Raw genomic sequence first — 17298 nt, 5'->3', positions numbered from 1 at the left:
GACCATGACATATGTCATCACAATGCTCCCTGACACCTTTCTTCAAAATACTCCATGAACTTCTCATCACAATGCTCCATGCCCCTATCATCACAATGCTCCATGTCCTTGTTATCACAATGCTCCATGACCCCTGTCATCACATTGCTCCGTGACTCCAGTCATCACAATGCTTCATGACATTTGTCATCACAGTGGTCCATGCCCGCATCATCACAAGAATCTGTGACCATTGTAACCACAATGCTCCATGAACATTTCATCACAATGCTCTGGAACCCTTGTCATCACAATGCTCCATGCCTTTGTCAGAAAAATGCTCCATGACCATTGTCATCAAAATGTGCCACACGCTTTTTATCACAACGGTCCACAAATTTGTCATCACAATGCTCCATAAACATTGAAAACACAATGCTCCTTTCCCTTCTCATCACAATGCTCCATTAACCCATCATAAAAATGATGCATGACCCCTGCCATCACAATGTTCCACGGCACTGTCATCACAAGGCTCCAAGACACTTGTCATCACAATGCTCCAAAGCCCCTGTAATCACAGTGCTCCATGCCCTTGTCATCACAAAGCTCCATGACACATGTCATCAGAATGTTCCATGTCCTTCTCATCAAAATGCTCCATGCCTTGACATCACAGTGCTCCAAGACCCCGGTAATCACAATGCTCCATGCCCATTTTCATCAGTATGCTCCATGAGATTTGTCATCACAAGGCTCCATGGTTTTCTCATCACAATGCTCCAGGACCTTGTCCTCACAATGCTTCATGACCTTGTCATGAAAATTCTCAACGGCCATTGTCATCATAATGCTCCAATCCCTAGTCATCACAATGCTCCATTATATTTGTCATCACAATCCTCCATTATATTTTTCTTCACAATGCTCCCTGCCATTGTCATCACAATGGACCATGACATATGTCATCACAATGCTCCCTGACACGTCTTTACAATATTCCATGACCTTTTCATCACAATGCTCCATTCGCTTGTCATCACAATGCTCCATGACCCCTGTCATAAAAATGTTCCGTGACTCCAGGCATCACAATGATTCATAACATTTGTCATCACAGTGGTCGATGACCGCGTCATCATAAGGCTCTGTGACCTTTGTAACCACAAAGCTCCATGAATATTTCATCACAATTCTCCGTGACCCTTGTCATCACAATGCTCCATGCCTTTGTAAGAAAAATTCTCTGACCCTTGCATGACCCTTGTCATGCCAACGATCCACAAATTATTCATCGCAATGCTCCATAAACCTTGTAATCACAATGTTCCATGCCCTACTCATCACAGTGCTCCATTACCCCTCTCATAACAATGCCCCATGACACCCGCCATCACAATGTTCCACGGCCTTATCATCACAAGTCTCCATGACACTTGTCATCACAATGCTCCAAGACCCCTGTAATCACAATGCTCCATGCCCCTTTTCATCTCAATGCTCCATGAACCCTGTCATCACAATGCATCATGCCCATCATCATAATGCTTCCGGCTATTGTCACCACAATGAAATCAAAATTCTCCATGACCTCTGTCATCACAATGTTCCATGACCCCTGTCATCACAATACTCCATGAACATTTTCAGCCCAATGCTCCATGACACTTGTCATCACAATGATCCATGCCCTTGTCATCCCAATGCTCCATGACCCCTGTATTCACAATGCTCCGTGATGCTTGTCATCACAGTGCTCCATGACAACTGTCATCACAATGCTCCAAACCTTTGTCAGCAAAATGCTACATGACCTTGTCATTACAAACCTCTATGTGCTTTTCATCACAATACTCCATTACTATTGTCATCACAATCCTCCATGAACCTTGGGATCAGATTGCTTCATGCTCTTGTCATCACAATGCTCCATGATCCTGAAATCAAAATGATCCATGACATCTGTCATCACAATGCTCCTAACCATTGTGATCACAAAGTTCAATAACCTTTGTCATCACAATGCTCCATGACGCCTGTCATCACAATACTCCATGCCCTTTTCATCAAAATGCTCCATGAACTTTGTCATCACAATTCTCAATACACTTGTCATTACAATGCTCCCTGACACTTGTCGTCAGAATGCTCCTTGAACACTGTCACGAAAAGGCTCCATGCCTTTTTCATCACAATGCCCCATGCCATTTTCATCACAATGCTCCATGCCATTGTCATCAAAATACTCCACAAGCTTGTCATCAGAATGCTCCATGACCGTTGTCATCACAATTCTGCATGCACTTGTCAGCACAATGCTCCCTGACCCTTGTCATCACAATGCTCCAAGCCATTGTCATCACAATGCTCCATTACCTTTGTCATCAGAATCCTCCATGACACTTGGCATCACAATGCTCCATGCCATTGTCATCACAATGGGCCATTACATATGTCATCACAATGCTCCCTGACACCTGTCTTCACAATACTGCATGACCTGATCATCACAATGCTCCATGCCATTGCCATCACAATGCGCCATTCCAACTGTCATCACAATAATCCATGAAAATTATTAGATCAATACTTTCATGCCCTTTCATCACAATGCTCTAAGAACCCTGTCCTCACAATGCTATGTGACTCCAGTCATCACAATTCTTCATGACCTTTGTCATCACAATGGTCCATGCACTCGTCATCAACAGTCTCTGTGAACTTTTTAACCACAATGCTCCATGAACTTTTCAGCACAATGCCCTTTGACCTTTGTCATCACAATGCTCTATGCCTTTCTCAGCACAATGCTCCATGACCCTTGTCATCACAATGCTCCATGCGCTTGTCAGCACAATGCTCTATGACACATGTCATCAAGATGCGCCATGCGCTTGTCATTACAGTGCTCCACAATCTTGTCATCACAATGCTCCATAAACCTTGTCATCACAATGCTCCGTGCATTTCTCATCAAAATGCTCTCTCACCACTGATATCACATTGTTACATCACTATTTGTCACAATAATCCCTCACCCCTGTCATCATAATGTTCCATGACTCCTGTCATCACAATGGTACATGCACTTATCATCACAGTGTTCGATGACCCCTGACATCACAATGTTCCATAACACCTGTCATCAAAATGCTCCATGACACTTTACATCAATATGCTACCTGACCCCTGATATCACAGTGTTCCATATCACCTCTCATCAAAATGTTCCATGACACTTTTCATCAAATTGCTCCATGACCCTGTCATCACAATGCTCCCTGCCCTTCTCATCACAATGCACAACGCCCTTATCATCAAAATGCTCCATGACCTTGTCATCACAAATATCCATGACCCTTGGCATCACAATGCTCCCTGTCATTTTCATCACAATGCTCCATGAATGCTCTCAACACATTGTTCCATTCCCTTGTCATCACAAAGCTCCATGACACAAGTCATCAGAATGCTCCATGGCCTTCTCATCACAATGCTCCATGCCCTTGACATCACAATGCTCCATTACCCCTGTCATAACAATGCTCCATGACCACTGCCATCATGATGTTCCTTGGCCTTTTCATCACAAGGCTCCATGACCCTTCTCATCACATGCTCCAAGACAACTGTAATCACAATGCTCCATGCCCCATTTCATCTCAGTGATCCATGAACCCTGTCATCACAATGCAACATTCCCTTCATCATAATGCTTCAAGCAATTGTCATCACAAAGAAATCAAAATGCTCCATGAACTCTGTCATAACAATGTTCCAAACCCTTGTGATCACAATATTCCATAACACTTGTCATCACAATGCCCCATGACACTCGTCATCACAATTATCCATGGTCTGCTCATCACAAAGCTCCATGACATTTGCCATCACAATGCTCAATACACTTGTCATCAAAATGCTCCCTGTCACTTGTTGTCTGTATGCTCCTTGAACCCTGTCATGACAAGGCTCCATGCCATTTTCATCACAATGATCCATGCCTTTTTCATCACAATGCTCCAAGACCCCTGTAATCACAATGCTCCATGCACTTGTCATCACAATGTTCTATGACGCATATCATTAGAATGCTCCTTGGCCTTCTCCTCACAATGCTCCATGACCTTGTCATAACAAAGTTCCAAGACCCCTGTAACCACAGTGGTCCCTACCCCTTTTAATCAGTATGCTCCATGAGATTTGTCATCACAATGCTCCATGGTTTTCTTATCACAATGCTCCAGGACATTGTCATCACAATGCTTCATGACCTTGTTATGAAAATTTTCAATGGCCCTTCACATCATAATGCTCCAAGCCCTAGTCATCACAATGCTCCATTATATTTGTCCTCACTATCCTCCATTACATTTGGCATCACAATGCTCCCTGCCATTGTCATCGCAATGGACCATGACATAGGTCATCACAATGCTCCCTGACACCTTTCTTCAAAATACTCCATGAACTTCTCATCAAAATGCTCCATGCCCTTGTCATCACAATGTTCCATGCCCTTGTCATCACAATGCTCCATGACCCTGTCATCACAATGTTCCGTGACTCCAGTCATCACAATGTTTCATAACATTTGTCATCACAGTGGTCCATGCCCGTGTCATCACAAGGCTCCGTGACCTTTGTAACCACAATGCTCCATGAACTTTTCATCACAATGCTCCGTGACCCTTTTCATCACAATGCTCCATGCCTTTGTCAGAAAAATGCTCCATGACCCTTTTCATCACAAAGTGCCACGCACTTTTCATCACAACGGTCCACAAATTTGTCATCGCCATGCTCCATAAAACTTGTAATCACAATGATCCTTGCCCTTCTCATCACAATGCTCCATTACCCCTCTCTTAACAATGCTCCATGACACCTGCCATCACAATGTTCCACGGCCTTGTCATAACAAGACTCCCTGACTCTTGTCATCACAATGCTCAAAGACCCCTGTAATAACATTACTCCATGCAGTTGTCATCACAAAGCTCCATGACACATGTCATCAGAATGTTCCATGGCCTTCTCATCACAATGCTCCATGCCCTTGTCATCACAGTGTTTCACGACCTTGTCATGAAAATTCTCAATGGCCCTTGTCATCATAATGTTCCAAGCCCTAGTCATCAGAATGCTCCATTATATTTGTCATCACAATCCTCCATTTCATTTGTCATCTCAAAGCTCCATGCCCTTGTCCTTGCAAGGGACCGTGATATATGTCATTGCAATGCTCCGTGACACCTGTCTTCACAATACTCCATGACCTTCACATCCTACTGATCCATGACCTTGTTATCACAATGCACCAGGTCCACTGTCATCACAATAATCTATGAAACTTGTCAGACCAATGCTACATGCCCCTGTAATCACAATGCTCCATGCCCCTTTGCATCTCAATGATCCATGAACCCTGTCATCACAATGCACCATGCCCATCATTATAATGCTTCATGCTATTGTCATCACAATGAAATCAAAATGCTCCATGAACTCTGTCATAACAGTGCTCCAAACCTTTGTGATCACAATATTCCATAACACTTGTCATCACAATGCCCCATGACACACGTCATCACAATTATCCATGGTCTTCTCATCACAATGCTCCATGAACTTTGTCATCACAATGCACAATACACATGTCATCAAAATGCCCCATGACACTTGTTGTCTGTGTGTTCCTTGAAACCTCTCATGACAAGGCTCCATGCTTTTTTCATCACAATGATCCATGTTCTTTTCTTCACAATGCTCCAAGAACCCTGTAATCACAATGCTCCATGATCTTCTCATCACAAAGCTCTATGACGCATATCATTAGAATGTTCCTTAAACTTCTACTCACAGTGTTCCATGCCCTTGTTATCACAATGTTCCAAGACCCCTGTAATCACAGTGGTCCATGCCCCTTTTCATCAGTATGCTCCATGAGATTTGTCATCACAAGGCTCCATGGTTTTCTTATCACAATGCTCCACGACCTTGTCATCACAATGCTGCATGACTTTGTCATGAAAATTCTCAATGGCCCTTCTCATCATAATGCTCCTAGCCCTAGTCATCACAATGCTCCATTATATTTTTCATCACAATCCTCCATTACATTTGGCATCACAATGCTCCCTGCCATTGTCATCGCAATGGACTATGACATATGTCATCACAATGCTCCCTGACAACTTTCTTCAAAATACTCCATAAATTTCTCATCACAATGCTCCATGCCCTTGTCATCACAATGCTCCATGCCCTTGTCATCACAAGGCTCCATGACCACTGTCATCACAATGCTCCGTGACTCCATTCATCACAATGCTTCATAACATTTGTCATCACAGTGGTGCATGCCCGCGTCATCACAAGGCTCTGTGACATTTATAACCACAATGCTCCATGAACTTTTCATCACAATGCTCCGTGACCCTTGTCATCACAATGCTACATGCCTTTGTCACAAAAATGCTCCATTTCCCTTGTCATCACAATGTGCCACGCACTTTTCATCACAACGGTCCACAAATTTGTCATTGCAATGTTCCATAAACCTTGTAATCACAATGCTCCCTGCACTTCTCATCACAATGCTCCATACCCCTCTCATAACAATCCTCCATGACACCTGCCATCACAATATTCGACGGACTTCTCATCTCACGACTCCATGACACTTGTCATCACAATGCTCGAAGACCCCTGTAATCACAATGCTCCATGCCCTTGTCATCACAAAGCTCCATGACACATGTCATCAGAATGTTCCATGGCCTTCTCATCAACATGCTCCATGCCCTTGTCATCACAGTGCACCAAGACCCCTGTAATCACAATGCTCCACGCCCCGTTTCATCAGTATGCTCCATGAGAATTGTCATCACAAGGCTCCATGGTTTTTTCATCACAATGCTCCAGGACCTTGTCATCACAATGCTACTCGACCTTGTCATGAGAATTCTCAATGGCCCTTGTCATCATAATGCTCCAAGCCCTAGTCCTCACAATGCTCCATTATATTTGTCATCATAATCCTCTATTTCATTTGGCGTCACTATGCTCCCTGCCATTGTCATCACAATGGACCATGACATATGTCATCACAATGCTCCCTGACACCTATATTCACAATACTCCATGACCTTCTCATCACAATGATCCATGCCCTTGTCAGCACAACCCACCATGTCCACTGTCATCACAGTAATCTATGAAAATTTTCATACCAATGCTCCATGGCCCTGACATCACAATGCTCCATGCCCTTGTCATCAAAGTGCTCCATGACGGCTGTCATCACTATGCTCCCTGACTCCAGGCATCACAATGCTTCATAACATTTGTCATCACAATTGTCTATGTCCGCGTCATCACAAGGCTCTGTGACATTGTAACCACAATGCTCCGTGAAATGTCCATCACAATGCTCCCTGACACCTGGCATCACGATGTCCCATGGTCTTGTCATCACCAGGCTCCATGACCCTTCTCATCACAATGCTCCAAGACCCCTGTAATCACAATGCTCCATGCCACTTTTCATCTCAATGCTCCATGAACCCTGTCATCACAATGCATCATGCCCATCATTATAATGATTCCGACTATTGTCAGTGCAATGAAATCAAAATTCTCCATGACCTCTCTCATCACAATGCTCCATGACCCCTGTCATCACAATACTCCATGAATATATTCAGCCCAGTGCTCCATGACATTTGCCATCACAATGATCCATGCCCTTGTCATCCCAATGCTCCATGACCCCTGTATTCACAATGCTCCGTGACGCTTGTCATCACAGTGCTCCATGACACCTGTCATCACAATGCTCCATGGCTTTGTCAGCAACATGCTACATGACCTTCTCATTACAATGCTCTATGCGTTTTTCATCACAATACTCCATTACCATTCTCATCACAATCCTCCATGAATCTTGGGATCACATTGCTTCATGCTCTTGTCATCAGAATGCTCCATGCTCCTTGAAATCAAAGTGATCCATGACCTCTGTGATCACAATTCTCCAAACACTTGTGATCACAATGTTCCAAAACACTTGTCATCACCACGCTACATGCTGAATGTCACCACAATACTCCATGCCCTTTTCATCACAATGCTCCATGACCTTTGTCATCACAATTCTCAATACACTTGTCATCACAATGCTCCCTGACACTTGTCATCAGAATGCTCCTTGAACCCTGTCACGAAAAGGCTCCATGCCTTTTTCATCACAATGCCCCATGCCTTTTTCATCACAATGTCCCATTCCGTTTTCATCACTATGCTCAATGCCATTGTCATCAAAATACTCTACAAGCTTGTCATCAGAATGCTCCATGACCCTTGTCAGCACAATTCTCCATGCACTTGTCAGCACAATGCTCCCTGACCCCTGTCAACACAATGCTCCATTTCCTTTGTCATCAGAATCCTCCATGACACTTGGCATCACAATGCTCCATGCCATTGTCATCACAATGGGCCATTACATATGTCATCGCAATGCTCCCTGACACCTGTCTTCACAATACTGGATGACCTGGTCATCACAATGCTCCATGCCCTTGTCATCACAATGCGCCATTCCAACTGTCATTGCAATAATCCATGAAACATTTTAGACCAATGCTCCATGCCCTTGTCATCACAATACTCCGTGCCCTTGTTATCAAAATGCTCCATGACCACTGTCATCACAATGCTCCGTGACTCCAGTCATCACAATGCTTCATGACCTTTGTAATCACAATGGTCCATGGCCTCATCATCAACTCTCTCTGTGACCTTTTTAACCACAATGCTCCATGAACTTTTCATCACAATGCTCTTTGACCCTTGTCACCGCAATGCTCTATGCCTTTCTCAGCACAATGCTCCATGACCCTTTTCATCACAATGCTCCATGTGCTTGTCAGCACAATGCTCCACGACACCTGTCATCACAATGCACCATGTGCTTGTCATCAGAGTGCTCCACAATCTTGTCATCACCATGCTCCATAAACCTTGTCATAACAATGTTCCAAGCACTTCTCATCAAAATGCTCTCTCACCACTGATATCACAATGTTACATCTCTATTCGTCAAAATACTCCCTCACCCCTGTCGGCACAATGTTCCATGACTCCTGTCATCACAATGCTTCATGCATTATCATCACAATGTTCGATGACCCCTGACATCACAATGTTCCATAACCACAGTCATCAAAATGCTCCAAAACCCTTTTCATCAAAATGCTCCATGACCCCAGACATCACAGTGTTCCATAAGCACTGTCAACAAAATGTTCCTTGACCCTTTTAATCAAATTGCTCCATGACCCTGTCATCACAATGCTCCCGGCCCTTCTCATCACAATGCACAACACACTTCTCAACAAAATGCTCCATGACCTTTGTCATCACAAAGATCCATGACACTTGGCATCACAATGCTCCATGTCATTGTCATCACGATGTTCCATGAACACTCTCATCACTTTGCTCCATGCCCTTGTCATCACAAAGCTCCATGACACATGTCATCAGAATGTTCCATGGCTTTCTCATCAAAATATTCCATCCCCTTGTCATCACAATGCTCCAAGACCCCTGTAATCACAATGCTCCATGCCCCTTTTCATCTCAATGCTCCATGTATCCTGTCATCACAATGCATCATGCCCATCATCCTAATGCTTCAGGCTATTGTGAGCACAATGAAATCAAAATACTCCATGACCTCTCTCATCACAATGCTCCATGACCCCTATCATCACAATACTCCATGAACATTTTCAGCCCAATGCTCCATGACCTTTGTCATCACAATGCTCCATGACCCCTGTATTCACAATGCTCCGTGACGCTTGTCATCACAGTGCTCCATGACACCTGTCATCACAATATTCAATGGCTTTGTCAGCAAAATGATACATGACCTTGTCATTACAATGGTCTATGCCCTTGTCATCACAATACTCCATTACCCTTGTCATCACAATCCTCCATGAACCATGGGATCACATAGCTTCATGCCCTTTTCATCACAATGTTCCATGCACCTTGAAATTAAAATGATCCATGACCTCTGTCATCACAATGCTCCAAACCCTTGTGATCACAACGTTCCATAACTCTTGTCATCAAATCGCTCCATGATTCCTATCATCACAATACTCCATGCACTTTTCATCACAATGCTCCATGATCTTTGTCATCACAATTCTCAATACACTTGTCATAACAATGCTCCCTGACACTTGTCGTCAGAATGCTCCTTGAAACCTGTCATGAAAAGTCTCCATGCGTTTTTCATCACAATGCCCCATGCCATTTTCATCACAGTGCTCCATGCCATTGTCATCAAAGTACTCCACAAGCTTGTCATCAGAATGCTCCATGACCCGTGTCATCACAGTTCTCCATGCACTTGTCAGCACAAAGCTCCCTGACCCTTGTCATTACAATGCCCCAAGCCATTGTCATCAAAATGCTCCATTACCTTTGTCATCAGAATCCTCCATGACACTTGATATCACAATGCTCCATGCAATTGTCATCACAGTGGGCAATTACATATGTCATCACAATTCTCCCTGACACCTGTCTTCACAATACTGCATGACCTTGTCATCACAATGCTCCATGACCCCTGCCATCACAATGTTCCACGGTCTTGTCATCACAAGACTCCATGACACTTGTAATCACCATGCTCCAAGACCCCAGTATTCACAATGCTTCATGCACTTGTCATCACAAAGCTCCATGACACATGTCATCAGAATGTTCCATGGCCTTCTCATCAAAATGCTCCATGCCCTTGTCATCACCGTGCTCCAACACCCCTGTAATGAAAATGCTCCATGCACCTTTTCATCAGTATGCTCCATGAGATTGTTCATCACAAGGCTACATGGGTTCTCATCACAATGCTCCAGGATTTTGTCATCACAATGCTTCACGACCTTGTCATGAAAATTCTCAATGGCCCTTGTCATCATAATGCTCCAATCCCTAGTCATCACAATGCTCCATTATATTTGTCATCACAATCCTCCATTACATTTGGCATCACCGTTCTTCCTGACATTGTCATCACAATGGACCATGACATATGTCATCACAATGCTCCCTGACACCTGTCTTCACAATACTCCATGACCTTTTCATCACAATGATCCATGCACTTGTCATCACAATGCACCAAGACAGCTGTCATCACAATAATCTATGAAACTTGACATACCAATGTTCCATGCCCGGACATCACAGTGCTCCATGCCCTTGTCATCACAATGCTCCATGACCCCTGTCATCAAAATTCTCCATGATTCCAGGCATCACAATGGTTCATAAGAGTTGTCATCACAATGGTCCATGCCCGCGTCATGACAAGGCTCTGTGACCTTTGTAACCACAATGCTCCATGAAATTTCCATCACAATGCTCCGTGACCCTTGTCATCACAATGCTCCATGCCTTTGTCAGAAAAATGCTCCATAAACGTTGTAATCACAATGCTCCATACCCTTCTCATCACAATGCGCCATTAGCCCTGTCATAAAAATGCTCCATGACCCCTGCCATCACAATGTTCCACAGTCTTGTCATCACAAGGCTCCATGACACTTTTCATCACTATGCTCCAAGACCACTGTAATCACAATGCTCGCTGACCTTGTCATCACAAGGCTCCATGACACATGTCATCAGAATATTCCATGGCTTTCTCATCAAAATGTTCTATGCCCTTGTCATCACAATGCTCCAAGACCCCTGTAATCACAGGGCTCCATGCCCCTCTTCATCTCAATGCTCCATGAACCCTGTAATCAAAATGCATCATGCTCATGATCATAATGCTTCAGGCTATTGTCAGCACAATGAAATCAAAATTCTCCATGACCTCTCTCATCACAATGCTCCATGACCCCTATCATCACAATACTCCATGAACATTTTCAGCCCAATGCTCCATGACACTTGTCATCTCAATCATCCATGACCTTGTCATCGCAATGCTCCATGACCCCTGTATAAACAATGCTCCGTGATGCTTGTCATCACAGTGCTCCATGACACATGTCATCACAATGCTCCATGGCTTTGTCAGCAAAATGCTACATGAACTTGTCATTACAATGCTCTGTGCCCTTGTCATCACAGTACTCCATTACAATTGTCATCACAATCTTCCATGAACCGTGGGATCATATTGCTTCATGCCCTTTTCATCACAATGTTCCATGTTCCTTGAAATCAAAATGATCCATGACATCTGTCACCACAATGCTCCAAACCCTTGTGATCACAAAGTTCCAGAACTCTTTTCATCAAATCGCTCCATGATGCCTATCATCACAATACTCCATGCCCTTTTCATCACAATGCTCCATGCCATTGTCATCAAAATACTCGAAAAGCTTGTCATCAGAATGCTCCATGACCCTTGTCATCACAATTCTCCCTGCACTTGTCAGCACAATGCTCTCTGACCCTTGTCATCACAATGCTCCAAGCCATTGTCATCACAATGCTCCATTTCCTTTGTCATCAGAATCCTCCATGACACTTGGCATCACAATGCTCCATGCCATTGTCTTCACAATGGGCCATTACATATGTCATTACAATGCTCCCTGACACCTCTCTTCACAATACTGCATGACCTGGTCATCACAATGCTCCATGCCATTGTCATCACAATGCTCCATGCCCTTGTTATCACAATGCTCCATGACCCCTGTCATGACAATGCTCCGTGACTCCAGTTATCACAATTCTTCATGACCTTTGTCATCACAATGGTCCATGCCCTCATCATCAACAGTCTCTGTGACATTTTTAACCACAATGCTCCATGAACTTTTCATCACAATTCTCTTTGACCCTTGTTATCACAATGCTCTATGCCTTTCTCAGCACAACTCTCCATGACCCATTTCATCACAATGCTCCATGTGCTTGTCAGCACAATGCTTCAGGACACATGTCATCACAATGCACCATGAGCTTGTCATCACAGTGCTCCAAAGTCTTTTCATCACAATGCTCCATAAAACTTGTCATCACAAAGCTCCCTGCACTTCTCATGAAAATGCTCTCTCACAACTGATATCACAATGTTACATCACTATTCGTCACAATACTCCCTCACCCCTGTCATCACAATGTTCCATGACTCCTGTCATCACAATGCTATATGCATTATCATCACAATATTCGATGACCACTGACATCACAGTGTTCCCCAACCCCTGTCATCAAAATGTTCCATGAGCTTTTTCATCAAATTGCTCCATGACCCTGTCATCAAAATGCTTCCTTCCTTTCTCATCACAGTGCACAACGCCCTTGCCATCAAAATGCTCCATGACCATTGCCATCACAAAGATCAGTGACACTTGGCATCAGAAAGCTCCATGCCATTGTCATCACAAAGCTCCATGACACATGTCATCAGAATGCTCCATGGCCTACTCATCACATTGATCCATGCCCTTGCCATCACAATGCTCCATTACCCCTGTCATAACAATGCTACATGACCACAGCCATCACGATGTTCCATGACCTTTGTCATCAAAATGCTCCATGACCCCTGTATTCACAATGCTCCGTGACGCTTGTCATCACAGTGCTCCATGACACCTGTCATCACAATGCTCCATGGCTTTGTCAGCAAAATGCTACATGACCTTCTCATTACAATGCTATATGCGCTTTTCATCACAATACTCCATTACCATTCTCATCACAATCCTCCATGAATCTTGGGATCACATTGCTTCATGCTCTTGTCATCAGAATGTTCCATGCTCCTTGAAATCAAAGTGATCCATGACCTCTGTCATCACAATTCTCCAAACACTTGTGATCACAATGTTCCAAAACACTTGTCATCACAACGCTACATGCTGAATGTCAGCACAATACTCCATGCCCTTTTCATCACAATGCTCCATGACCTTTGTCATCACAATTCTCAATACACTTGTCATCACAATGCTCCCTGACACTTGTCGTCAGAATGCTCCTTGAACCCTGTCACGAAAAGGCTCCATGCCTTTTTCATCACAATGCCCCATGCCTTTTTCATCACAATGTCCCATTCCGTTTTCATCACTATGCTCAATGCCATTGTCATCAAAATACTCTACAAACTTGTCATCAGAATGCTCCATGACCCTTGTCAGCACAATTCTCCATGCACTTGTCAGCACAATGCTCCCTGACCCCTGTCAACACAATGCTCCATTTCCTTTGTCATCAGAATCCTCCATGACACTTGGCATCACAATGCTCCATGCCATTGTCATCACAATGGGCCATTACATATGTCATCGCAATGCTCCCTGACACCTGTCTTCACAATACTGGATGCCCTGGTCATCACAATGCTCCATGCCCTTATCATCACAATGCGCCATTCCAACTGTCATCGCAATAATCCATGAAACATTTTAGACCAATGCTCCATGCCCTTGTCATCACAATACTCCATGCCCTTGTTATCAAAATGCTCCATGACCACTGTCATCACAATGCTCCGTGACTCCAGTCATCACAATGCTTCATGACCTTTGTAATCACAATGGTCCATGGCCTCATCATCAACAGCCTCTGTGACCTTTTTAACCACAATGCTCCATGAACTTTTCATCACAATGCTCTTTGACCCTTGTCACCACAATGCTCTATGCCTTTCTCAGCACAATGCTCCATGGCACTTTTCATCACAGTGCTCCATGTGCTTGTCAGCACAATGCTCCACGACACCTGTCTTCACAGTGCACCATGTGCTTGTCATCAGAGTGCTCCACAATCTTGTCATCACAATGCTCCATAAACCTTGTCATAACAATGCTCCATGCACTTCTCATCAAAATGCTCTCTCACCACTGATATCACAATGTTACATCTCTATTCGTTACAATACTCCCTCACCCCTGTCGGCACAATGTTCCATGATTCCTGTCATCATAATGCTTCATGCATTATCATCACAATGTTCGATGACCCCTGACATCACAATGTTCCATAACCACAGTCATCAAAATGCTCCATGACCCTTTTTATCAAAATGCTCCATGACCCCTGACATCACAGTGTTCCATAAGCCCTGTCAACAAAATGTTCCTTGACCCTTTTAATCAAATTGCTCCATGACCCTGTTATCACAATGCTCCCGGCCCTTCTCATCACAATGCACAACACACTTCTCATCAAAATGCTCCATGACCTTTGTCATCACAAAGATCCATGACACTTGGCATCACAATGCCCCATGTCATTGTCATCACGATGTTCCATGAACACTCTCATCACTTTGCTCCATGCCCTTTTCATCACAAAGCTCCATGACACATGTCATCAGAATGTTCCATGGCTTTCTCTTCAAAATATTCCATTCCCTTGTCATCACAATGCTCCAAGACCCCTGTAATCACAATGCTCCATGCCCCTTTTCATCTCAATGCTCCATGAATCCTGTCATCACAATGCATCATGCCCAACATCCTAATGCTTCAGGCTATTGTGCGCACAATGAAATCAAAATACTCCATGACCTCTCTCATCACAATGCTCCATGACCCCTATCATCACAATACTCCATGAACATTTTCAGCCCAATGCTCCATGACCTTTGTCATCACAATGATCCATGACCCCTGTATTCACAATGCTCCGTGACGCTTGTCATCACAGTGCTCCATGACACCTGTCATCACAATATTCAATGGCTTTGTCAGCAAAATGCTACATGACCTTGTCATTACAATGGTCTATGCACTTGTCATCACAATACTCCATTACCATTGTCATCACAATCCTCCATGAACCATGGGATCACATAGCTTCATGCCCTTTTCATCACAATGTTCCATGCACCTTGAAATTAAAATGATCCATGACCTCTGTCCTCACAATGCTCCAAACCCTTGTGATCACAACGTTCCATAACTCTTGTCATCAAATCGCTCCATGATTCCTATCATCACAATACTCCATGCACTTTTCATCACAATGCTCCATGATCTTTGTCATCACAATTCTCAATACACTTGTCATAACAATGCTCCCTGACACTTGTCGTCAGAATGCTCCTTGAACCCTGTCATGAAAAGTCTCCATGCATTTTTCATCACAATGCCCCATGCCATTTTCATCACAGTGCTCCATGCCATTGTCATCAAAGTACTCCACAAGCTTGTCATCAGAATGCCCCATGGCCCTTGTCATCACAATTCTCCATGCACTTGTCAGCACAAAGCTCCCTGACCCTTGTCATTACAATGCCCCAAGCCATTGTCATCAAAATGCTCCATTACCTTTGTCATCAGAATCCTCCATGACACTTGATATCACAATGCTCCATGCAATTGTCATCACAATGGGCAATTACATATGTCATCACAATTCTCCCTGACACCTGTCTTCACAATGCTGCATGACCTTGTCATCACAATGCTCCATGACCCCTGCCATCACAATGTTCCATGGTCTTGTCATCACAAGACTCCATGACACTTGTAATCACCATGCTCCAAGACCCCAGTATTCACAATGCTTCATGCACTTGTCATCACAAAGCTCCATGACACATGATATCAGAATGTTCCATGGCCTTCTCATCAAAATGCTCCATGCCCTTGTCATCACCGTGCTCCAACATCCCTGTAATGAAAATGCTCCATGCACCTTTTCATCAGTATGCTCCATGAGATTGTTCATCACAACGCTACATGGGTTTCTCATCACAGTGCTCCAGGATTTTGTCATCACAATGCTTCACGACCTTATCATGAAAATTCTCAATGGCCCTTGTCATCATAATGCTCCAAGCCCTAGTCATCACAATGCTCCATTATATTTGTCATCACTATCCTCCATTACATTTGGCATCACCGTGCTTCCTGACATTGTCATCACAATGGACCATGATATATGTCATCACAATGCTCCCTGACACCTGTCTTCACAATACTCCATGACCTTTTCATCACAATGATCCATGCCCTTGTCATCACAATGCACCAAGACAACTGTCATCACAATAATCTATGAAATTTGACATACCAATGTTCCATGCCCTGACATCACAATGCTCCATGCCCTTGTCATCACAATGCTCCATGACCCCTGTCATCACAATTCTCCATGATTCCAGGCATCACAATGGTTCATAAGAGTTGTCATCACAATGGTCCATGCCCGTGTCATGACAAGGCTCTGTGACCTTTGTAACCACAATGCTCCATGAAATTTCCATCACAATGTTCCGTGACCCTTGTCATCACAATGCTCCAT

Source organism: Mesoplodon bidens (assembly GCF_964165515.1).
Source record: "Mesoplodon bidens genome assembly, contig: HAP1_SCAFFOLD_42, whole genome shotgun sequence".
Taxonomy (NCBI): domain Eukaryota; kingdom Metazoa; phylum Chordata; class Mammalia; order Artiodactyla; family Ziphiidae; genus Mesoplodon; species Mesoplodon bidens.
This window is presented reverse-complemented; position numbering follows the sequence as displayed.